The following is a 27,418-nucleotide window of genomic DNA, read 5'->3' as shown; positions in this document are numbered from 1 at the left end:
TTGGAGGGGATGATCGCCCACTTTCTGGATCCTTGCCCGGCCCAGTGATCCAGAGAAAGATCGATCTTATTAATGAAATTTTTGTTCATTATTAAACTTGGTTTTAATAAAATTCATTTCGATAAATAGAAAGAGTTTCGATCTTGGATGGAGGGGGGGGGGCAACGAGAAAGAAAATATTGTCCAAAGGTAGCCATGGGTTGCAAAAGATTGAGGAACGTTACCTTATACGACGAGACGGGACTTCAAAAGGTGTGCTATGAGAACATCTCAAACGCCATGTACACGTAATAGTGTTATAAGGAATAACTCGCATACTCCTCCACATTGTTTGCCTAGTCATTGAGCAATATGCTTTCGATCATTAATACGCGTGACAAATCCACCGTATTATAATCTTTCGGTATTTGAAGTTCGGAATATGAGATCACATCACATGCAACTGGCCTCTGCTGTCACCAGGGCGTATAAAATATCCATTCACCATCTCAAAGAGCTATACGAAACCCTTCCGGCAGCAATATAATCTTCTGTGGCCGCATTGTATGCATAATATGCAAAGGCCACGCATCAACCCACCCGCGTAATATGCACACGCGTTCTGTGGCACATCTCCCTTTTCCCGTAATTCCATTTCTGGAAGATAGTGAGAGAGAGAGAGAATACTCTCTATATATACTCTCTCTCTCTCTCTCTCTCTATACCCATACACACACACATGTAAATAAAGTTAAGGGCTGGTAGGGGCTACACATCGTGAGCGGGGGTAGACGTTGAACAAAAGATCGCCGTCTCACACAAACTAGCGGTACTGCTGCCCAGGCCTCGTCTCGACAAAGGCAATGCAAAAGCCCAGTTTTCCTCATCCTCCCTTCTCCCACAACTTTGCCTCAGCTTCCATTTTGCTCTATTCTCTGAACATAACAAAAGGAGGCGCCTTTTGTTGTCGGGACCCTCCGGCTTTTCCAGGACCGAACAATAAGTATGGTGACGCGTCGGGGAAAAGAGGTAGTAGTAGTTGTAGTGGTGGTTCGTTCGTTCGTTCGACCCATTCTAGTTCTCTGTAGCCTTATACTCGCTCTCTTATATGCACGTCTCATCTACTATACACTACTCCACAAGGAAAATCCGTCTCTCTCTCTCTCTATTTCCCGAACCCCATCCCAAACCGTCCATTCTTTTATGTATATCCAGGATTAGGTTGTTGAGGAGCAGGCGCTGGTCTGCTCTTAGTACTGTGTCCAGTTTTTCTTCTCCCGGACAATTCCTCTTGTCCATCTTTCGGCCCTTGTATTCTTGCATTTCAAAAAACATCTTCGTTTCGTGTTTTTTTTTTCTTCTTCTTCTTTAAGGCCATCTCTTGATGGATTTTCTTTTGGGGGCTATTGTTGTGTTCAGGTGGACGTTATGGCCAGAGAGTTGTTGGTCAAGATAGAGTTTTTTCTTCTTTCGCAGCGTTACTTCGTTCGTCGTATGCGTTCAAAGATTTATTTAATTTTGTTTGGACATACTATTCATACCCAGTGCAGCTTTAATGCATTGGCCTACAAAAGAGTGGCTCACCAATCCCCCAAGTGTATAGGGGCTCTTATCAAGGTTCTCCGTGATAATAAGATCTGGTACAATGGTTTTCAAGATAAAATATGCAGATTCTCTGGAAAAGTTATCGTTTCAGTTTTCCAGACAGTTTTCCAGTTTGGCAGACCTGCAACACGGCCGATCTCCCAGTTAAAAACCTCTTGCCGCAGAAGAGAACAACAGTACAGTAATTAAACCCTTACACTTCACTAGTAGTTGAAAAAATTGATGGCAGATGGCAGCACTATACAAAACAAGCATTGCACAGAAACAAACTTCATGGTAGGTTCACAATACCTACACGCCCATTTAAACATGTACTAATTCGTTAGAAGTTGCGTAGAGGAATATGGACGAGCTGCATGCGTGGTTTAGTAGACCCTCAACACGACACTTACGTTGCACGGAAATTCAGAGAGAGAGAGAGAGAGAGGCATATTTCATTTTCACTTCAAAATACTGAAGGCAGGTGATAGCACCAGTATAACCCAATATAGCGCTCGATAAAAGCAATGGCAAGCTGTTCTTGTCTATGTCTACAACAATAAAAGCTGCCATCAGGTCATCTGGTGCGATCCTGGGGAAGGGAATAGATAGCAAGAGTTCTTTCCCTACCTAACCTGATCGAGGTGACGACCGATAGATAGCGCGTTCATTTTCGATCAACTTGATCGGTAGTAAATTATTCTATGGCGATATGACCAGAGTGGCATGTGGTAAAATAGTATAATCCGATACAAGAATAACCTAGAAATATTCTGATCATCTTAACACCAATTTTTTTTAAAGCAACTTGCATTATTTAATTTCATAAACACCTCGAGAGTACGAAATCCCGATGTTTCCTTACCATCCGTTGAACATCCATAAGTAAGGACATTCAGTGAGACAAACAACAGGTTGAAGATAGTTGCTATCTCGGCTGCAACTTGAAACGAAGATTCCTCTGTCGCCCAAGGCTATAATACCCATTTTGGCATCATCATCCTAACCAAACGGTGACCCAGTCCATATTCCAAGGAATTTCTCAACTGGTCACCGTCGGATTATGATATAATCTTTCCCCGCTGGCCCCAAGATCGGCCACACAAGCAGAAAAAGGACTGGACCCCTGCCCACCAACACAAACCCCCAGTGCGACCACGAGCACTGCCGAGCACCCACCAACGAGAGGATCATGTGTTGTGATAGATAAACTAATACAGGCAGGACTCAGCTGTGGGAGAAGAATAGGGCAATTCACAGGACCTGAGACATGTAATTGTTACATGCCAATTGGAGAACAGACAAATATAGAAACATAACTACACATCAATACGTTATCGAAGTATAGTTAACAATGGAAAACATTACAATCGTTTCGCTAAAATGTTGATCAAACACATCCCAGTTGTCCTTGCTATGGATAATGTCAAGTCGGGCCAAAACAAATTTTGGCAACACCCCCACGTTATTTTGATGGGAAAAGAGTAAACTTGACGCCCATCCTGGTCCAGAGCTCGTGGCACCAGATCCTCCGGACATACCCTGGTTGCGGCCGTGATTGATAGAGGATTGAGTTTTTCATTTTAGAGATTTGTATTTTGCTTAATCAAAATTTGTTGCGCGAAGTCTTTTTTTTAACAGAGGTCTTCAACCCAAATGTGGCCCTCAGAGTTTTTTTTGCTGTGGCCCGCCGACCATTTTCGGGAAATAGCTGCCAGAAAAAGATTAAATTACAAAAAAAAAAAAAAAAAATCGTTGAAGAGCTTCTGTACTGCTGTATTTAGAAGTATGAGATACTGTATGAGATACTTCCACTTAACGGGCACCCATCGGATGCGGACATCCCTGTTTTAGGGCTAAATAATAATTGAGTAGTTGGTGTTGGTGAGTAAACTAGTGAGTGAGCGAGTGGCAGAGTGAGTAACCTAGGGAGTGAATGGGCGAGCTAGTGAATGAGTATCATGATGAGTGACCTAGTGGTAGACAGAGGGGGATCTAATGAGTGAGCGAGTGACAGAATGTGTGACCTAGTTTGTGAGTAAGTGAGTGAGAACGAGCGACCTAGTTAGTGAGTGAGTGACCTAGTTTGTGAGTAAGCGAGTGAGAATGATCGACCTAGTTAGTGAGTAAGCGAGTGACAAAGGTGACAGAATGAGCTATCCAGTGAGTTAATGATAGAATGAGTGAGCTAGTGAATGACAAAGTGAGTGACTTAGTGAGTGATTTAGGGAGTAAATAAGCCTAGGGATCAAGTGAGTTACCCCCCTGCTGAGAGAGAGATCGAGTGATATAATGAGCAGCACTGAGGGAGTGATATAATAAGCAACCTAGTGAGGGAGTGACATAATGAGCATCAAAGTGGGGGAGAGATATAATGAGCGACCTATAGTGATTGTGAGTAAAGGTCACTCGAGTGAGTGAGCGAGAGCGAGCTAGCCCTAGTGACACGCCGGTTTCACTCATTCATTCACTCGCTCGATCATTCATTCACTCGTTCATTCACTCATGTCGAACTGATGTCGGCGAATTTTCCGGACACGGGCGGAAGCGCAGAAGAGCGCCTGTCCTAATGTCTTCGATTGGAAATTGTTTTGTTCCTCCAGACGAGTGTCTCCCTCCAATAAAGAGTAATTAGAGAGAATGTCTCATTGCATTTGATGTGCTTAAACATCACGCTTTTCATTCCTCAGTTCCACATCAACCCATGAGCAAATATCCAACAGAACCCTCATCAATCAGCCACACGTGGTTGATCCTAGACGAGAGCATCGCGTATCGGTAGACTGGCATCACCGTAACAACGACATTCAAATCGCTCACCCATCAAGTGCTCACCAGTAGCAAAGTGCCATCTTCGCAAGAAAGGCAGCGCTGGCTGAAGATTCCCCTCCCCCGCATCATATACATGTATCTGATGCACTTTATATTGTACGCCAGCGTTTCTCAACCTATGGTCCGTGGACCAGAGGTGGTCCTCTACGGTGACAAAGGTAATCCGCAAGCTCATTTGATAATTTACTTAAGAATCAATGCGAAAAAATGTTCAATTCTTGCAATTGATCTTATTGGTTCGAATGAAAATTACAGATTCATACTCGGTCGTTGTCACCATATCTCATCGACGAAACTGCGACCCTATAAATACGGGACATCGCTAATTGTAGCCAAAACCAAAAAAATTTACAATGACTGCTAATCATTGCAAAATATGCAGTAGCTTAGACAAAGATGTATTTCTCGAAAAAAAAACATTCGTTTTGACTTGATGACCATATTTCATCAAGTAAAATACGGGAAGGATCTTAAATACGTGACATCATCAAATTGTCACCAAAAACTTGATGACAATTGATAATTTTTGGTGACAATTGGATGATGTCACGTATTTAAGATCCTTCCCGTATTTTACTTTGCCATAAGTCGGCAAAATCAACAATCGTTGCGAAAACTGCTGAAAGATTACAAATGGTTAGAAAATAAAAGACCACTGGAAGTCACTATGAAATTAAATGTGGTTCTATAGCCATACTTATCAAAATATGATTTATAAGCTAGGACCGTAACTGGGGGAAGGAGGGGGGGGGGCAGGAGAGGCAACTGCTCCGGGCAGCAGAAACCCTAGTTATACGGCTCTGTATAAGCTACCAAACCATCTTCATTCATGAGTTTAGTAAGCTTTCCAAATGCAAATAAGCTTCATGGAAAAAAATCAAGACAGCTGTATAAAATGGTTATAGAACTGTCTAAGATAGTTGAGGCCAGATCTTGAATCCTTTCAACTACACGGCCGCAGAAGACGCCAACTGAAGGGGGAAGGACGATTTTTCATCACCAAAATATTCATTTACGCTTCAAAAATGTCCAGAACCAGCCCTGAAAATAGTATAGAACTCTATAAAATTGCACATTGATAAATTTGCCTTTTCCGCCGTCCCGTAAAATATGGGGCACCACCATGTTGTAAATTTTGTGATCCGTCGAATTATTTAAGAGACATTTTCGGGTCTTTGGATTCAGAAAGGTTAAGGGAACGCTGCTGTATACTATGTCAGCTGATTATTTGAATGGGCAAAATAACAGGGTCGGCATCTGACAGAATTATCATAGGATGACGGTAAAGATATTCAACAGGTGGATAGAAACATCGTGACGATCTGAAGAGATTCTTAAAAGTTGTGTGGGATTTCCTGATGTGTGTGGCCTATATTCAGGGACGGACTTGGGCAATATCTCCACGAGTTGGAATGTATAAACTCCGACCCACCAAGGAATTCCATCCAGCCTGCGAAATCTGCAAAACAGTACCGATAGACACAACACGATAAATAGTTTCTGTGACCACATTTCCTTCATAAAAAATACTCGGAAACGCGTAAAGTTGCCAATAAAAGCCAAAAAAATCGTCATAGTCAAATGAAGTTGCTGTCTATAGCTGAAATTGCTGAAAATTGCTAAGGCGAGAAATAGAAGGCTACTGTAAGTCGCAATGTATAAAAATGCGTTTTACCAAAAACATATCATGATAGGCTCAGGGCCGTCTTAAGAGTATCATGGGCTCCCGGCCCAATAGATTTTTCTGAGGCCCTACCAAACAAACTCTCGAAAATTTCAACCAGATATCATTTTTGTGAGGCCCCTCTTCGCTTGAGGCCATGCCTTTAAGACGCACTGGATAAACTGTAATTCATAAGTAACCAAAATAATCTTAATTCCTCCAAAAATGCAACTAAGCCTCGTTGGAAATAAGGGGGGGAAACGGGGCATTTTCTAAATAAGCTCGAACGGGCAAAATTAAGGAGGGATAGCCCGTAAAATAAACGTCATATGGTCGTCATCATAATATAATGTCACTATACACAAGTTTCAGCCCGTGAGCAGTAAAAATACCACATATCTGGCCCACATACTGATATAGTTGTGAACCCGGTATTCACTTAGGGCAAAAGGTTCTGTTTCAGGGCCGGGAAAAATTAGGCTTTTTTTGGATGCATAGAAAATATCTCATTGACCTTTTAAGAGGCACAGAAAAAAACACTAAATCCCGTTCAAAATACACATCTTGTAAAATGAGAAGTAGGTTTTATTCGGATTCTCTGCACTTTCAATCTCAGGGATAATAACGAACAGTGTGAATGTGAATGGATAATAAGGAACTCAGTCTGAAATGTGGGTTTTTGTAAAGAGACGCGATATCTCGTCAATGCCGCTTAAATGATTAAAAGTTTCATTTCAGGGCTTGTCAGTGCTGAAATGAGAGGGTTCTTAAAGAGAAACGATATCTCGTCAATGCCGCTAAAAGGGTTAAAAATTTCACTTCTGGACTTGTCAGTGCTGAAATGAGGATTTTTTAATAGACGCGATATCTCGTCAATACCGCTTAAAAAGTTCACTTCTAGGCTTGTCAGTGCTGAAATAAGGGTGTTGCTCAAAAGACGTGATATCTCGTCAACGTCACTTAAAGAGTTAAAAATTTCACTTCTAGTGATTTTCTAAAATTTCACTCTACTTGTCAGTGTTGAAATGAGGGGTTTCTTAAGAGACGCGATATCTCGTCGATGCCACTTAGAGGGTTAAAAGTTTCATTTCGAGGCTGAAATGAGGTTTTTTTTAAAGAGACGAGATATAGTAAATGCCACTTAAAGGGTTAAAAATTTCACTTCTAGGATTGTCACTGATGAAATGAAGGGTAATTTAAAGAGACGGTAAATGCCGCTTAGAAGGATTAGAAATTTCACTTCTTAACTGTCATCCTATACGTATTTGTATCTGAATCGGTTCGAATTTCGACATTTGCCTCGAGACCCGAATTTTGACTTTTTGAAACACATAAAGGAGGTAATGAAAATCTCTCATCCTCACGATTAAAACAACCTTTTTTACTTTAGTTCGATAAACAAAACCGTTATTATAATGTATTAATCTGTATTGACAGCAAAATTGTATTTTACTGCCCAGTTACAGTTCCCGAATTTGTATTATTGATAGGGGGGTCTGGGCACAGCCATTCGAAATAATCAATTGATTCTCCCCTCTATTTAGCCTCGAGCGACATTTGGGGTTTACGAATTTGTCACGGGGTAAATCTCTTCAGTATAATGAAAAGAGGGGTGAAAATTTTTCATTGTTGTCTACATTTTCGTATTTCCTCCACTCCATCGATATATTACAGTAAAACCTCTCTTTTGTGGACACCAGCGGGACAAAAAAGTTCGCCCATAGTGGTGACCGTTTATGAGGGGTTTGAAAAATGCATTATTTTATTATACAGGGGGAAACTATTATTTGGCCGCAAAAGAGAGGTGACCGCTTCTGAGGTTTTCCGTTAAGACAGGTTTTACTGTATTTCTATCAATGTACAAATACCACAGCCGAATTTCCCTCTTTTCGCTTGACACACACACACATTTTACTGTAATTAATTACTAGTTAATTTATATTGCACATCATATGCTATAATTTATATGATAAGCCGATACCTCTCAGATGCGGTCACCTCTCCTTTACGGCCAAATAATAGTTTCCCCTTAAAAAAGTATGCATTTCAAACCCCCTCATTTTACGGACGAGCATTTTTTTTGTTCGCCGGTGTCTCTCAAAAGAGAGGTTACCATTAAATATTTCATTTTCCCCGAAATATGAGATAATGACCGAAATTAATGGAATGATATGGTTATTTGGTAAATTACAATGAAACCTCTCTTTTGCGGACACCGGTGACACAATAAAACTCGTCCGTGAAAGAGGGGGTGACCGTTAATGAAAAGTTTTGAATGAATACTTTTATTATACCATAAGGTAAAATTATATATAGATTGTTTGGCCGTAAAAGCGGGAGTGACCGCATCTGAGGGGTGTCCGCTAAGAGGTGTTTTACTGTATATGATTTTTTTTTCAACTATTTGTCATACAAATTTTTGTATGAAATTTACACTTTTTTGGAAATGAAAAGGTCTAATGAGAGTGTTTAAGAGAGCGCCATAGTGTTTTTAAAGTTTGTTTGCAAAGAAATTTGATTTCAAAATTTCAAAAATGAAATTTTATCCCGATTTTTGATCCGGAAATTTTTCTTCCATGACCATGAACAGAAATAAATTTTTTTAAGAATAGAAACAAATAGTTTTTTGTTAATTTATTTTTTCACATGATACATTAAGTTTCCCAAAATTATAATTAGTACTAATTATTTTAATAAAATTAGTTAATTTATATTAATTGAATTAAGTTGGTTTATTTATATTAATTAAAACGTTAATTAATTTGAAATTTGTAGCATGTTTTACATAAAAAATTGGATATTAGTTTAGCATGTTTTTATTTAAACATGCTAAACTAATATCCAATTTTTTTTAACTTCTCAAATATGTTATTATAGTACATATTATATATTCAGGTACAGTAAAAACTCTCTTTTGCGGTCACCGGTGGGGCAAAAAAGTTCGTCCGTAAAAGAGGAAGAAGGGTGACCATTAATCAGGGGTTCGGAACTCAAATTTTTATTATAAAAGGGGAAACTATATTACGTAATTAGTCGTAAAAGAGGAGTAACCGCATCCGTGGGGTAGTCCGTTAAGAGGGGTTTTACTGTACCCAGTTATCACATAAAAAAATTGTGCAATTCAGTCATGATTAGGAAGCGGTCAAAATGAGTTAAAAATAAAGAAATTATGAAATAAAAAGTGTGAATAATTTTCCTGCAAATAAATTTAAAAAATATATTTTCATAAGTTCATTAATAAAAACACAGTAAAATTAGATTTCGTGAAATATAAGGAAAATCGTATGCGAGAGTTTTAAAAAACATAGAAACGAGTTGCAAAACTTGTAAATTCCTTTAAATCATATGAAGAAATATTTCTAATGAAAATTATAAATATCAATGTTATTTCTGAGAATCAATATCATAAATTTGTAAACGATTTACAACATCGGAAAAAAAATTACGAAACTTCAATAACCAAAAAACAATCGTATTCACAATGACAGCAAGAATTACAAAGAGAAAAAGTTATCCAACGCTAAAATGATTGTTTTCCTGTAAATAAAAGGAGTTGTTCCAAGGCCTTGGAAACCAAATCAAAAAATGATTAAAATAAAAGTGGTTTCATGATCTTTCTTCTCAGAAAACTTTCTTTCTTGGTGCCAATATTCACACAATGATGTAAAAGAAGGAGAAAAAGAAAAAAATTACAACAATATATTTTCAGTAATTTTCTTTTATACAGTGGAACTTCGGTTAACGGGCTTAATTCGTTCCGCCGACATGCTCGTTATACGATTCGCTCGTTATTCGAATCAAACTTCCAAATAGGAAATAATGGAAATTCGCATCATTCGTTCCACAATTATTCATTGTAATAAAAGTGCATGGCCCTCATATGTTCGGGGCCCTACTCCAGGATGTGGAGGTAATGTAAAAGTGACCAATAAAAATGGCTTCATTCAATATTACAACACAATAATAATATAATAAATAATAGAATAATATATATATATATATGTTATATAATAACGCCATAAATAAATATGCAATACGATAATGTTCACAAATTAACTTACTCTAAACGACGAGAGAGAGGAGGACTATTGTTTTGGACGACTTCAGGACCCACTTTTTTCTGCAAACTTATTCTCTTTGTCCGACTCTGAAAAAGAACGTATCTAAGGACACTTGCTTTCGCCTCCTTTTTAGGATTTCTCAAAAATGCGCAATTTGCATTTTTCTTGGACAGATTCATTTCTCGCACACTGCTACAGCTTTATTTGATTGGTTCTTTTCTACAGAATTTTGTACAGATTCCAGCATTTTACACATCTTTCTCATCTTATTTGAAGTGAGGAACTTTTCTCTCTTCCTCAGAAAAGATACTCTCCATAAGATCTTCCTGTTGCAGGAAATGGGGGTCCATCAGTTTATCTACAGTTACCTCCTAGCCGAGCGGAATTTATATTAAAAAAACAAAAAACTCCAAGCGATCATACGAGTGGTTACAATGCGACATCTAGTTTCGTATCGTAACCAGTCAGGCCCGTACACGGGTGTTCATTTTTCGAGTAAAGGCACGCTGACTGGAGACTGCGGGGGAGAATATTACCCACAATTCCCCAGTACGTGTGTGGACGAAATCGAAAAACCATCAGTTCAGTTGTGATAACGTGACGATAAATAAACAAAGCGCCAATATTTTGCTCGTAATGCGAATCATCGGTCGTTAATCGCAGGGCCGCAACTGATTCCTAGTCACCCGGGGCAAACGCGCATTTTGACGCCTCCTTGTAATGTTGAAGGAGAGGTTTCAGGATGAAATTTGCTCCCCCCTCGGGTCCAGCGCCCGGGGCCCGCCTGCTTCCCCCTAGTTGCGGCCTTGGTTAATCGAATCAAAACTTTTTCAAAATTTCCGCTCGTTCTGCGAATTGCTCGTTAACCGAACCGCTCGCTAACCGAAGTTCCACTGTATTTCTTCCTATCAAGAGAAAAGCGCCATCTTTCATGTTCTTTGTTCGAAAAGCGCGTGCTGCGATCACGTCTTTTGTTTCTTGTGGAAACGCGTGCGTGGCGCGTTCCTTGGCGACGATTTGACGGATCCGCTTTTGTATTATTGGCTGGATTCGCGCGTGGGTTCGTGCCTAGACGAACATGGCGGGAAATCGCCGCCGTCAAAATGAAGGAAAAAGAAATAATAACAATAATGAGTAGTAGTTGTTGTGTTTTGCGATGTGGCGGGTTGTGCGAAACACGTGCGATTTGTGTTAAACGGCGTCACAGCACGTGAGCAAACAGGTGCGACGCTTGAATTTCGTTTGTAGGTGCCGCAAGGTTTTGGCAAACATTCCAGAAGTGTTTACTTTTAATCTCTTTTTTTGTTTTATAAACTTAAAGATGGATTCTTGAAAACAGTTTCCGAAAGAAAGTGTTTCACGAAATTTTAAAACATTTATGAATTTTGTGGATTTTTTTTATTAATTATAAAAATTGTGGATTGTTTTTGACATTTTGTATTTCCTGTGAACCTTCGGATATATATATATATACAAAGAAAAGTGAAAATCCATATAGGTATGTGAAATGTTTAAATTTTTATTTATTTTTGGAGTATATCAAATTGATAAGGTATGATATGATATATCTGTTTTGAGATTTTTAAGCAAATCGTATTTCATTCAAATTTTCAACATGGATGTAATTACATATGCTGAAAAGTATGAGATTAGAAACGTTAAAAGTTATATAAATGGAAACGTGTTGTACAAAAGGTATAAAATTATAAATTTAGAAAATGGAAAATGTTGAATAAAAAAGAAATGAAATACAATTATAAATGCTGTAAAAAAAATAAATGGAATAATTATAAAATTATAAATGATGAAAAGTACGACATGATAAATGTTAAAAGAAAAAAGATGAATAGTGCATAAAATAAATAAATAGTTACAAAATTTTTAGTGTTGAAAATTACAAAATTATAAATGTTGTATAAGAAATAAATGTGAACAATTGTTGAATAAACAATGTTATTTTTATAATAAAAAACTATAAAGTTATAAACGTAAAAGTATAAAATGATAAATATTGTTCAAAAGAAATAAAATTATAATTATCATATATTTATAAATTTTTAAAAGTATAAAATGATGAACGGTTGTACAAAAAGAATATAATTTAAATTATTATAGAATTAAAATTATTGTAATTTTAATTAAATTAATAACTTTTTAACACAATTAAAATAATTGTGCTAAAAGTATAAAATCACTAATGCTGTAAATATAAAAGGTATATTATAAACTCACAAACACTGAATATATAAAATAAAAATTATTACAAAATTAATAACGTCGAAAAGAACTAAACAAATTGTTTTCTTCGAAAATGTTAAAAGGTATAAAATTACGAACGTTAAAAGTTATAAATGTTAAAAATAAAAACCTTTTTTTTCAATATGACCAAAAATAATCCTTTTAGTGCCAAAAGTTGATATAAGAAACATTTCAGTTTTATTTACACCAGGAGTGGCCAGCTTCATTTTGTTCGCGGGCCAACTATAGCATCGCGGGCCGCATCAGTGGTGCAACTTCGGTGTGTAAGCCGCTCCATTATTAATTGAATTAATTAGTTAGTTATTAAACTAATTTCGTCATTAGAATCAAGAAATCTGGTGTTGGAACCCGATAGTTGAAATAATGATCACAAATTTAATTTTTTCACGGTACTTTTACCTTGTCGCGGGCCGCACAAAATCACTTCACGGACCAGCTGTTGGCCACCTCTGATCTAAACATTTGTTTCTTGAAATTCGGATTTCTTTTGTTATCGGCTAGTTTTTGACATTTTTTTTGGCTGTAATTGGCAACTTCATTTTCATTTGAAATTTTTTTTTGAGACAATTGGTGAATATGGATCCTTATTTCCCGTATGTTTATGAAGTGAATATTGTCAGTGTACGCTTTTAACTTGTTACGCGCATTGATACTTTTCTACCGAAACACCTTTCATGGACTGAACGGAACTTCTTGGCGGGCCGCATCTGGCCCGCGGGCTGGAGTTTGTGCACCCCTGTTTTATATCATTAATATTGGATTAGCAAATTTGAATTTTTCATTTAGTCTTCCCCACCGGCGACATAAGGGAAGAATTCGCTTTCTGAAGAGTAAGGTTTGATTTCTAGTTATATCGTGTGGATTTGTTAACGCACAAAATCTAAATTTAGTGCTTACCAAAGTAAGTGATATTGCCTCGATTCTGTAGATTTCCAGAACGGATTAGAGGAGCGGCAAAAGCCCGAGAGAATACGGGATACATGTAAGTTCCATTAGCAAAAGAGTTCGCTCACGCAGATCTAAAAAATTCCTTGTTGGTGCATTATAATCTTGTTTTTTGCGATTACGTGGAAACTCTGATACGTTATGTAAAATTTTTAACCAAGGTTGAATGTGTGTCATCCGAAAACTACACACTAGAAAGCTAATTAACAGCGATATCTTTGGAAGGGCGCCCCACTCGTTATCGGAGATTTTTATTAAACACACCACCTATAAGATTTTTAAATATTTTTAAGTCGAAAAAATTTTAAATTCGTTCCTAATAGTAAATTACTCATATCATATATGAAACAAAAACTCGCATCAAGTTAATTTTCGCGTTTAAGATACGGTAATGGAAACTTCTTACAGTACAGCTCAATTAGTTCATCAAACTGATTTATTAATTATATGTTTAAAAGCGGAATATGATAACGGAGAGTAGAATTCCTTTATCATCTCCCTGTTTTACGTTGAATTTGAAATCGAGTAGATGTTATTGTTCCGTTTGGTTTAGTAAGTAGTAATCCGATATTATAATATTTTCGTGATATATAAGAAGATTTCCAGAATTGTGTTACGTTATTATTTTTTCAGGTTCCCACGGAAATTAACACAAAATTTTAAGAAAAAGTGGAAATCGTTCAAATGATAAAAGAAAGCTATGTCCCAATTTTTAGTGGGGGTGGGGCAGTCCAGGATTTACATGAGCCCTATTCTAAGTGAATGTACTGTAAATAATAAATAAAATTTGGGTTGACCACGGGCCTCTCTCTACCTCTGTTGGATAAGGAACGTTCACGGGACAAATGCCATTAGTTTCCTACATGTATTTTGAAAACTAAGAAATTACTATCATTGATATAGTATGTGATCGGTTCCAGCGTCATATCAGTGTTTTATTTTGAATTTAATATTGAATCTCTATGCTAGAGGTCTCCAACATTCTAGTTTGCGTGGAACACAAACGAAATATGATTTTTTTCAACCCCAATCAAGAACATGCTCTATGATACACGGTTACATCCAGTGGTGACGTCTGCAGGTTATATGATTACTGGTGTCACTACATATATGACACCAATAAAACAAAAATCTACGGCTGTGCTGGAAATTTCAATTGCTTCACCTATATGATTGTTTATTTAAGAAATCAATTAATTGATAGAAAATGAGTAAGAAGTGAGAAATTAATTAATTGACATATTATGAAGTCGAAGGGCCCTCCAGAATATTTTGTATCTGTATTTTAATTGAATGAATATATTTGCCTTACCTGTCTTTAGAATTATAAGAAAACTACAGTTACCAACAAAAAACATACATAGTATCTAGAGCAGGGATTTCCAACATTTTCGCATTCTCGGCACCCTTGGGAATGAAATTTGAATATTATTTCACGGCAATCCCGTCTTATCTCAAGAAACTCAACGACATCCTCAAGTCCTGCAGGTTTTGTTGGTAATCGCTGTCCTAATAATCCTTTCAATATAATTTTTATCCTCAAAGTATCTAATGGCATCTCCGGCTGGTCTCAAGAAACTTATGCCGGAATTACACTATAAAAGTTATTTTATAAAACTTGAGAAATGCAACCGATAACCTTATCGGTTACATTCGAGCAAATGCAACCGATCAGCTTATTGGTTGAATTTGTCAAGCTTTATAAAAGAAATTTTATAAAACTTTTGTAGTGTAATCCCGGCCTTCGCAAACATCCTCGAATTTTGTAAAACACAAGCTTATGTTGGGAGAATCACTGTTCTATTATTCTTTTCAATATAATTTTGTCCTAAAAGTATCTTATCCTAAAGTATAAAAAGTATTTATCCTAAAAGTATCTCATGGCAATCCGGCTGATCTCAAAGTACGTACCTCAAATTCAGTAAAATATAGACGGTCTATACTTACTGAGAACCACTGTCCTAAAAATAATCATATCATTTTGCCCTCAAATTATTTCACGGCAACCCCTTCCGATCTCAAGAAACTTGGTGACATCCTCAATTTTCATATAAAACACAAGTTACAGTTGAAAAAGTCACTGTCCTAATAATTCGTTCAATATTTTATCCTAAAAATTCACGGCATCCCCATCCGATCTCAAACTGTTTATGCCGTGAATCACTGTGTCCTAATAGTTCTTTCAACATAAATTTATCCCCAAAATACCTTGCGGCGGCACTATCTGACCTCAAAGAACTTAACGTCATCTTCATTTTCCATAAAACACAGTTTTATTGATGGGAATCACTGTCCGCATGCTTTCAATATTATTTTTTCCCCAAAATATCAGGCGGCAATCCTGGCAGAACTAACGACACTATAAGGGGAGTTGCACGGTGCCCGTCTGGGAGAATCAATGATCTAGCAAAATTTTCATGGAGTTCATAGCTGAAAAAAAAAACCACGTTATATATAAAATGATGTGATGCGTGGTCGGATATCCGCAAGGAGTCAAAATTATTCATCACAACAATATTCAAAAGAATGATTATTAAAAAGGAATGGGACAATTTTCAATAGACTATAGTCGAGAAATCACGCTGACACTTTAAAAATCTATTTCAGTTGATGAAAACAAATGTCGACGCCCATTATTGATTACATTCCATTGTTGCTTTCGATTGTTGTAAAAATCCAATTCTTGGAATTCCCATGGTTATGCTATTGTGAAAAATTGTTTGTTCCATATATTTTTTTTTAATACGGTACGAATGACCGTTATCTTATTGCCCACAACATTTGGGGTATTGCATTGGTTTAAAGCAACTTCTGGGTAAAAACCATTTCTCCGTTGTTTATGCGTTGTTTTCGTAATAATAATAATGGAGAAAGAGAAAAGGACCTAAAGTGACAGGGAACATTACTAATGGGGTCAACTATTTTAACGCCCACTTTGTGTTTTTTTCTGCCCAACATGATTCATGCAAACCCTTTCTTTCAATGATTTCTTTTCTTTCTCCCTTTGACCGCTGGAACGATTTTTTTTTTCATTTACTCGATACCTTTGTTTCATTGTGATTTATGATAATTTTTTTTATCGCCATTGAAAATCGTCTGAATTTCTCAATGAATCGATTAGGGAACTGCTTTTGTTTTCCTCTGCGAAATTATATGAGGTTGAGGTAAAAGGTTTTCCACGCGTCCATTCGCTAACCGACTTAAGCTTTACATTTGACCCCTTTTGAAAAGGTGAATCCCTAAATAGAGGTGAGAAAATTCCGGACAAAAATGTTTCTTTCATAGGTGACTCTTCTAAAAGTTTGACTATATTTTCATTCAAATTTTATCAAGGAAAATACATTGTAATGAGCCGTGTTATAGCTGATTATTTGGTGCATTGAAGAATATAGGACCACGGTACCCAATTTGAACTGTGTACCCTAGTCTAATTTTTGTATACTTCAGTCTTATTCAACCGCTGGTCCGTGCGAATTTCCTCCAGTCCGCGAAACATTTCCCTAATTCTTGAAGCAACTACATGGTTTAGGAAGCTGCATTTGTTGAGGGGTGAGAAAAATTCCATTCTTGTGAGCAAAAAAAATAAATTTCAGCCTAGTAATGAAAACCAGAGAAATCGAAAGATAGTTATTGCAGCGCTTTATTATCTCAAAAACAGCACTGAAAGCCTGTATTGTACATATCGTAAACCGGGGTAACTTCAGGGCAAGCATTATTTTAATATTTGAGATTATGTGGCGGGCTGAGTTTTTGCTCTATCATCACGTTCTTGACCTGGAATTACTCACAACAATCAGCAAAACGCACTGAGGTGCTTAAATACAGTAAAACCTCTTTTTTGTGGTCGCCGCGGAATAATTTTTGCAACGGTGGGGGAAAAAATCGCCCGTAAAAGAGGGGTGGCTGTTAATCAGGGGTTCGAAATGCATACTTTTATTACGAAAAGTGGTATTATTAGTTGGCTGCAAAAGAAGGGTGACCGCATCTGAGGGGTGTCCGTTAAGAAGGGTTTCACTGTATATTCTGAGTGATGCTTGTGATTGTTGGCGCTTTGTGTGTTTCTTATATTTAGTGGTTATCATAACTTTGTGACACGTCTTAAAACTTTGATTAGTCAAAGTCGTACGTCAAATGAAAACAAAAAAGTAGGTAATTATTCAATTTATAATGGTACGACGAGTAATTTGCTGTTTGAATTGTTTTCGTATGCTAATTAGGTAAATTTCTACGTAATGAAATGTGAATATATTACATATGACGGGATAACATTGGGACATGGCTCTCCAGATTTTAGTAAATTTTTTCGTTTGTTCCGAACCCGAAGTTAATTGTATGCAGATGACATTAAAATATTGGATTCGTGTACTAAAAAAAAAACTAAAGGTCATTTATTTCTAGTCGAAATGAAGAAACGGGTTTAATATAATCTTAATTAATTATTATTTGCACAATTTTCACCTATTTTTGTGTTTTAATAAAGTTGTATATAACTAAGTAGAATTTAACTAAGAAAGAAATTAACTAAGTAGAATTAACTAATGAACTAAGAATTTTCAATCTTTCACAGCTTCCCACCATCTGTATTTCAAAACAAATGTAGTTCAAAACTTGACTTATTATTATCAATTGTTTTATTCAGTTCAAAAGAACGAAAAAGAACTTTACTGGGAAGAAAAACTTTAAAAAAAAATTGTTTTCAAGAAACAAACTAAAAAAAAGACAATTTTTTTCATTGTAAAAGTCCTCCTGTAGAATTTCTGCAGGCTAGTATTGGGGGAACAATCAGGAAAGAGTACTAATATGGCTTTCAGAGTAGAAAAAGGGGCTTTTCCTAAAGTTACTCCGGAATATGGGGGTAGCCTTAGCACAACAGAATTATGTCTCTCTCTCTTTGTTTATTTTGCAAATAACTTTAAATAATCGGGCATGGTAAGTGAGCTGAGGGTTGTAGCTATATTTCTCCAGAGAAATCATGTTGTTAACACTCACAGTACGGATACCATATTCAAAAAATGAGTAATTACTGTCCCAAAGTTACTTTAAAGGTTTACCGTTAAAGGTTTACCTTACCGGTTTTCGGTAAGGGTTTTTTTGACAAAGAAACAACGGATGTCCAACTACTAAAAAATGGAATACCGCGAACATTAATTCGTATATCGAAGTAGCACTGATGATCCTATAGCAGCTCATACCCCTTTTCATCATCGCTCTGCTATTTAATTGCAGTAGTGCCTTGAAAACCATCGTTGGTATAAAAAAAAGATCGAGATGACGACAATCTAAGATTCATCTCACACTATTGAATGATGGCGAAAGTTGAGAAGAAATGACGAGTTATGACTCATTTGAACCCAAGGAGAAACCATACTCACCTCCTCGGCAACTAAATTAAAAACATGGGATAGTAGAAATGCAGACATTCATCCTGTATGAATAAAATGCCAATGTCAGAATGATAAATTATGTTGTTTAAAACGAGGACGGAATGAGTAGGAATTTATTCGCTGTCCCGTTCCGATATTTTTGCATGAATATTTAGTATTCATGAATGCACATTTGAAATGCTTATGTATATTGCTTGAAATTGAGATGCTTTGCGCTAGAACTCCTGCTGCCACCTATCACATAAAAACATAACTATTTGTCATAAATTCTTGAATTAAAATTGACTGTTGGTTTTATACCGGTGAGCACCTTGAAAATAAATAGTATATGGTATACATATTTTTTTTTATTTTATTCCATGCTACATATTGGCGTAAATCTTATGTGCCATGTATAATACCCGTTACTATATTTTTATGTTTGCCCCAAAAAATTTTTGTGGTGAACGTAAAACATAGTAACCAGGATTATGACAAATTAAATTTACACCGGTATGCATTATGAAAATAAATATATGATATCATACCAAAACATTTTCATGTCGCCTACCGGTTTAAAACCAACAACCAATTTCACGTGAAGAATCGTAACAAATAGTTTTGTTTTTATTTGGTAGGTGGCAGCAAAAGTCCCAGTTCAATGTTTCTCTCATGATATACCAAGTTAAAACTTGGGAAATTTTTTTTTCCTATTATTTTCTTTTTTCACCTGTTCGCGAATTATTTCTCCCATTTATGGCGGTCTGCAAAATTTTTTATTTGATGTCACTGGTCCGCAAGTAGACAAATGTTTAATAACACTGGTATACATGATATATGATCGTGGTAAGGCAAAATAGAGCGAGTTAGGATGCGCCAAAATATAATCTCGTCTGATAGAACAGCCACGGTTCTCACATGTTGAAGCGGGTCTCAGGTTTTTAAAGAGTTATTTACGGGTTCTGCGTTATCAAAAGCTGTAAAAATTAGTTCTTGCTGTTTCTCAATAAAAATATCTATATTAGCATTGCTGCAACAAAGTAGGCACTCCATCAAGCATGCATTTTAACGCTTTTCTCACTGTTATAATAAACAAGTATTTAAAGGATTAATTCGGCTTCCTGCAGGGGCACCGCACCTACCAATTTTCCCATATGTCGTTCCGTGTATTTGAGAAATGCGTGAACAGGGTGAGCCAAAAGTCTTTTTGAAAATTCATAGGAACTTTATAACAGGGGCACTTTATAACATTCCCTTTCAAAGCTCCGTTTATTACTTAGATTACGAGCAAATTTCTATACCTTCCAGTACCGATGGGGGTCCAATGAACCCACACTGAATATTTACGTAATTTTCTCAATTTACTACAGCAAAGATGTATGAAAATGATCTAAAAAGTATAATAAACTGAATAGCAGTTGATGACATTCATTTATTAATACAATGGGGGGGTTTTTTTTTATTAATAATATTGCAATATATATTACATAGTCTTTACATGACTCCCGCACTTCATGCAAAACCTCGGTTTTTTCTGGACAAAAAAAACAAGTTTATACCATTTGAAACAAGTTCTGAAGTCCATTTCAATTACTTCACAGCAATGCAGTCGAATCCCGTATTAACGAATACCGTTATAGCGAAAATCTTGTTCTAACGAACAATTTTCTAATCCTCCAGATCAGCATACATAGGAACAATGCAAAAACCTGGAATTCCTTTATAACGAAATTTCGTTATAACGAAATTGTTTCTCCGGTCTCTTGGAGTTCTTCATAACGGGATTCGACTGTATACATTGCAAAATGCTCAGTACATATGTGAGGAACACATTCCACGTCGAGCTATCTTCTTAGGTAGCTCATCATCATCGTGACTGTCTGATGGATCGTCTTCGAAAACTGTCAATTGTTTTCCAAGTGAAATAAGAAAGCTTCTTTGTTTCTGACATTCATTTGTGATACCTTCTTGAAATGATAATCAAACAATGTATGCGTTGAGTCCACTCACATCGGTTACGTTGTGAAAAGTACCATTGGTCACATTTTGTCCATGGATCATCAAGTCGTTTTATCCATGGTATCTACACAAAATTTTGTTTTGTTGTAATGCAGGATTATATGTGGCTCTTCTCTGGTGTTGAATTTTCCACCTTGGTTTGACTGTGCATTGTGTTGAGAAGAGTGACCGTTTCATTTTTCTTCGGACAGCTGATCGTTGAATTCCGACCAACTACCATTGAATCTTTCGGAACAGGAATCCAAAAAGATTGCTGTTTGTGTGCATTTCCTGTGTGCAGAAAACAATGGGAAGTTCCAGACATTTTTTGATGATTCCGTTAGTTGTCGTTGCTTCAATTTTACGAGCTTATGAAGAAATTTTCGGCTGTAATATTTCCACCAGCACCTATATGCATGCTCTGTCAGTTTCCAGAACTACTCTTTCACCTTGAATGGTATCCCTCCCTTGTTGTGATCTCTTTCTAATGTATATCTGCATTTTGCACACATTGCTTGTTGTGCTGTAGCAAGTAAACCAGAATTTTGGGCCATAAATTTTTCTGGTTTACTGGTTTATTTCCTAAAGGGACAACGCCGGCCGTTTGAATGTAGATTGATAGATAGATACGCTCACAACCCCGGACTGATGCAAAGCAACTTACTTTCTTTACTTCCCTGTGAATGTAACCAACTGCTCGTCCTCCATCCCGTTATAGTTAAAGTTCCTCGGATTTTTTCATTGGAAAGACCACCACATGTCATTATCTGCAAAACAGAACAAAACCCCCATTCCTACTCACAAAACTATTTTGAAAAAAACCCTGTTTTGAACAAGCACCAAATGTAGCCTTATCCACTTGATTATTTGACTTGCCTCGGTGGCGCCACCTACATTTTTGCTATGTAAGAGTGGGAAATAAGGCTTTGAAGGACAGGGAGACGAAAAATTGCGCTATCTGTGTGGTGAAAAAATCTGATCTTCCATTGTTTTTTTTTTTCATAAAATCCCCATCGGTATTGAAAGCTACACGTTTGAATAAGTTAGGCTTAATTGAAAAAAAATGAGAAAAAGATAAAAAAAGAACGAAAAATAGAAAAAGCCAGTGAAGCTTGGCTCTTGGAAAGGCACAGTTTACTCCCAAATTGAGTTTTAATACATGAGGTGGGTCCAATGGACCCCACATCGGTAGTCTGAGGGTTATAAAAGGCACGCACACATCGTTGAATAATTTCCCCTACCTGAATGAGAAAATATACAGATTGCATTCAAAGTGAAAGAGCCATCAGGTGAAAGAATCTTGCCGCCCACTTCCTCCTCCTCCTAACCAGATCATGGCCCACCGCGCTCTCTCTCAATGAAGATATTTCAGTTAGTGGTGGAAGAAGACCTGGGTCCAGGGCTGCAACAAGGAGGGGGGAGGGGGTGCGGGTGGGCCTGGTGCACAGGCTTCGAACCAGAGTGGGCGCTAATTTAACCTATTAACCCCTCCTTCAGCATTACAAGGGGGAATGTCAAAATGCGTTCTAGCTACGGCTGACCCAACATCTAGTTGTGACCCTGCCTAGGCCATGCTGGAAAATATGAGTGTATGTTTTGTGAAAGTATCGTGAAGTTTGTTTCCGTGTAATTCTTGTTATAGGGCTGCGTTCTTTTTAACGAGAGATCGGTTCACATTCGCCCCTCGAAGTTGGGAACCACAGAAAACCAACTTTAGCCGAGCACCACTGTGGGATCAGTGGGGTTTGAGCTCGGGCCCTCGCAATGTCCGTCAGTATAACCTCTTAACCACCACAGAAGGATTGCCACGTACCGGTGAAATTTTGATTCGTTTTTTTCCTTTGGCAAAAAAAAAATCCAAATTTATGACACGAATATCTATCTCAGAGCAAACAATTTTTCTTCTCATTTATATGAATTCTAAACATTTCTATTTTTTGACATTGTGGGTTCCATGGAAACAGCTCTGAACCACCGAGATTTTTCAAGCGTGTCTAACTGAGGACTTACAGTCCCGATTCCGATACTTTTCTAATATATATAAATTTATTGTGTAAAAATTTGAAAAATATCAGGCTGATCTCCCGGACCACCAGGCTCGAATTGCATCAGTCTCCCTACGTGGGCGTCATGATACATAATACATAATACGATACATAATGCAATCGTGATACTGTTTTTGGCCTATCCGTTGTCGGATACTGTTCCTTGAAGATTATTGGTTTATGATTGATTAGGCATGTAGACTGTTTTCGGAGAGGGATATTACACCCGAATTCATCACCCGTGTAATTTTGCGATCGGTTTGTCGGTTGGCGGAAGATTTCCAACACGAATTATATTGATGGTTCGTTATGGAAAACTGCTGTTTTCCACAGAAAACGATTGGCTAGTCGATTATGGAATGTCTTCTTTTAAAAAATAAGTCATCCATATTGTATTTGTGATTGGTTTTCGGATGTGGTGTGCCGCGGTAGGCGTCTGCTTGATAGAAAGTAATCTGTCTTTGAATATAATTAGCTAGCCGGAAACATCTACGTATGAAAGTTATTTTTTACGTACTGTGAGGCAATCGATTACCGGACGCCTTTCTACAAAAAAATTATATTTAATAGAAAGTTATTGATTAGTTTCCATCATTATAGTAGGCATTTTTTTTTTTACGGATATCATCCGCATTCGGTTTTTGAAGGACCTTCCGGCAAATTCAATTAATACCACCTAATGAGAAGTCATTCGTAACGAAAGAAAGAATGATTGCGTAGTCGCGTGATAGGTTTCTGAAGCAAACCATCCCGTAAGGACTACCTTTACTCGAATATGATTGATCAGTCCAGTCATATCTGAGTAATATAGATAAGTTTGATGTCATTTTCGGACCTACTGTAATATTTAGTATGGTGTTTTTCTATTGAGAGAGACACTTTTACCTAAGGACCTCTTGATCAGGGACCAATTCCTAACAAGTTCGGGCCCTCCTTAGTAAACGTAAATTTTTGGGCCCAATCACGTCTTCTAAGGTAAGTATTACAAATATTATTATACGAAACAGCTAAGTTATAAATACAGTATGTTCAGAGGCAGATTTAACGGCGGGCGCACCGGGCACGTGCCCGTGGCCCCGACGACTATCCTTCTCTTAAAAGTGACCCAATAAACACTCGACTTAAAAACAAAATTCCAAACACCATATAATAAATCATGCCACGTTATGTATCTAAAATCACTAAATTTACGAAATCACAAACATCATCTACGAGATTGAAATCTATGACGTCAATAATAACTCAGTGGCAATCTCTCCATTTTCTCTACACGTGTATGAGCCACGGTGAGATATCTTTATTTCTTCAGCCTTTTAATATTCGTTTAAAAAAAACGGCGGAAAGAAGAATAAGAAACACGATTGTCATAATATTTTTGATCCACCTTTTTTCTTCTTCACCTTCAATATCAAAGTATGGTATTATGAACACACGACTCAAAATTTACCAGGCCTACATTCCAGGCATTGTGAAGTTTTTCTTTTTGCCCCTTCAATGGCGGCGATGGCGTCTATTTCTGTACTATTATTTCTCTGCAACAGCGTTTACAGGGCTTTTCTAGGGAAGTACAGAATACCATAGTGATGTTAACTTCTATCACGTGATCATGAATACATTTTTTTTTTTTGGTTGCGATAACAACAAAAGATGACGATGACAATATCTGACTCTACAATGTCACTTTTCTTAATGGAAAACTTATAAGGAAATACAACAACATGATATTTGGAATTCATTTCCAACTATACATTTTTCTTAAAAAACACGGACTTCTTCATCACAAGGAACGTTAATCTCTTCCGCAATATTTTAAACTTGAAAATGACCTAATAAACACCCTACGTAAAAACAAAATTTCGAACACCAGAAAATAAATCATGCCACGGTATCTGAAATCACAAATACCATCTTCGAGACTGGAATCTATGACGCGAGTATCAGCAGCAATCTCTTCATGTTCTCTATACGTGTTATATGAACCAATGTGCGATATCTTCATTTGACTTTTAATATTCCTTTAAAAAAACGGCGGAATAAGAAACACTATTGTCATAATTTTTTTTTTTGATCCAGCTTTCTTTTCCTTCTTTTTCATGTTCAATATCCTGAACACGACTCAAAATTTATCAGGTTTGCATTCCAGACACTGTGAAGTTTTTTGTTTTCGGCCTTTCAATGGCGGCGAGGGCGTTCACTTCTTTTTTACTTCTTTTATATTTTTAATTTTCACTTCTTTCCCTTGCGTATGCGGAGCTTTTCTAAAGAAATATATGATAGTAACAGGGGCAAATAGTAGGGGAAGAAATTGGGTCTGATGCCCCGGGCGCTGTACTAAAGGGGACGAAAATTCAACCCTTTGACCCCTCCTTCAACATTACAAGAGGGTGCCAAAATGCATGCTTGCCCTGGCTGACGAAGCATCTATTTGCGGCCCTGCATAGCAATGTTAAGTGCTACCATTTGATTATGAATACAGATTTTTTTTTTTTCATTTTAGCTGTGGTAACAACAACAAAGGGTTTTTAAAACGACGCCATCTGATTTTACGATGCCAGTTTTCTTAATGGAAAAACCTAATAGGAAATATACAACGACATGGAATTTCCAATTCATTTCCAACATCTATCTTACAGAAAACGGATTTCATCACAAAGGACGTTAATCTCTTCCCCTAATTTTTTTCAACTTGAAAGTGACCTAATAAACACCCGACATGAAAACAAAATTCCGAACACCATGTCATAAATCATGCCACGTTATGTATCTGAAATCACTAAATTCACGAAATCACAAACATCATCTACGAAGATTGAAATCTATGACGTCATAACAACTCAGTGGCAATCTCTCCATTTTCTCTACACGTGTTATATGAACCACCGTGAGATATCTTCATTTCTTCAGCCTTTTAATATTCCTTTAAAAAAAATACGGCGGAAAGAAGAATAAGAAACACGATTGTCATAATATTTTTGATCCACCTTTCTTCTTCTTCTTCTTCACCTTCAATATCAAAGTATGGTATCATGAACACGACTTAAAATTTATCAGGCCTACATTCCGAGCATTGTGAAGTTCTTCTTTTTGCCCCTTCAATGGCGGCGATGGCGTCTACTTCTTTACTATCTGCAACAGCGCAGCGTTAACAGAGCTTTTCTGGGGAAGTATATCATAGTGATGTTAACTGCTACCATGTGATCATGAATACAGATTTTTTTTTCTTTCTTTTTGACTTGTGATAACAACAACAAGGGGTTCTTCAGACGACGACATCTGATTCTACAATGCCAGTTTTCTTATGTTAATTCAAGAGAGAGAAAAGAAAAAAAATTTATGTACAGCTTTAAAAGCTGCTGATAAGTGAAAATAGAGCGTTATTATTGTTATTAAGACTATTCTTATTCCGACGGGGTTCCCCTTTTTATTATTTCGTACGTTGGAAAATTTATGGCCGTGCGTAAGTTTTTCTTGATGTTTTGTGAGGGAATTGTGTTTTTTTTTCTTATTTCTCTTTTTCCTAAAATGGGGAGCGTGATGACTGGGATGATTAAAAAAAACGAAATTGATAACGAAGTGTGATGTTGTTTGTCGTCAATTAATTTCGTATACCAGACATAACAGTGACGTGAACATAACAAAATTCTTGCCTATATCTAGGGTGAAACCAAAATATCCTATTATTGAAGTTTGGTTGTGGTAGACTGTAATGTATTTTGATATTCGTACTGTGAATTATCCATAGTTTTTGCGATTAGTCGAGTTAATTGATAAGACCGCGAATGAAAATTTTTATCGTATTCTGTATTTGTAAGAGTAATTTATTACCTGTAGTGCAGGCTTTTGGAAGAAGGATGTACGTAATTGAAGTTACTCGATTTAGAGCTGTCTTCAGCCTTAACCACCCAGCCGAAAATTATGAAACTTTGGGTTTTGATCTCATTTTTGTCGCACCACAGTCATTTTCTGCACACGAGGGATAATTAGACCGCGACCTACAGTTTATTGTCAATTCCGAACGCAGTCTTTTTTTTACACTCACCGAGAGGTTGTTGTGCTAACCCCCTCGGCGTGGAATTCCCTGCGGTAGCAATCTTTTTCCTGTGGTCATGTCGTCGTATCTGTTGTACCCTGCGTCAGGAAAGTTTGTGACAAGGACGAACCGGGTATCGAACTCGCGACACCTCTAAACATCCTTTGGTACTTTAGGCGAGTACCTTATCGACCTGGGCTACTACGCCCTGAAACTTTAGGAATGTTGGGATAAAATATGTGGGGAAATTTTTCGTCATTCTTTTTTAGTGAAGAATGGAAATGTGGTTCTACTTTAGATATATACTCTGCTATGAAGCTTGAACACTTTGGTCACATGTTTGCAAAAAGTGAGCATGTGCATTACAATTTGCAAAGAAACAACTTCTAGGGGTGAAAGTAGGAACCTATATATTTTGCTATCAATTTCTTTCACACACTTTCATTCCCACCCCCCATCAGCAGGCCCCTTGCAGCGGGATCCTTAGACTGGGATCTTTGGTGGGCTCCAGGTCACTTGCCATGGGACCCCTCTATAGTGAATTTATTAGTGTGAAGAAATAAAAAATTATGAAAATTGTCTCTCATTCACAATTGATTTCTCAATGGAACACTTTTTCCTGTACCTCCTTACTTTACACCGGCTGAAAATGTGGATAA

At 37.0% G+C, this 27,418-nt stretch overlaps 1 protein-coding gene across 2 annotated transcripts in view; it reads left to right on the top strand.

Annotated features, from left to right (window-relative positions):
• Positions 1 to 11,324: 11,324 nt before the first annotated feature.
• The window catches only part of LOC149081711 (uncharacterized), a 472,262-nt gene continuing 456,168 nt past the window's right edge, over positions 11,325 to 27,418 (top strand). For both annotated transcript variants that reach the window (XM_089237128.1, XM_089237127.1), the window contains exon 1: positions 11,325 to 11,617. The gene's annotated coding sequence lies outside the window, so the exon portion shown is untranslated. The remainder of the gene's footprint in view (positions 11,618 to 27,418) is intronic.

The sequence above is a fragment of the Pholcus phalangioides genome, unplaced genomic scaffold, assembly GCF_987345545.1.
Source record: "Pholcus phalangioides strain wild (caught in Gottingen) unplaced genomic scaffold, Ppha-v1.0 ptg000009l_1, whole genome shotgun sequence".
In the NCBI taxonomy this organism is placed as follows: Eukaryota; Metazoa; Arthropoda; class Arachnida; order Araneae; family Pholcidae; genus Pholcus; species Pholcus phalangioides.
The sequence above is the reverse complement of the archived record's forward strand: the minus strand, read 5'-3'. Positions and strand labels throughout refer to the sequence as shown.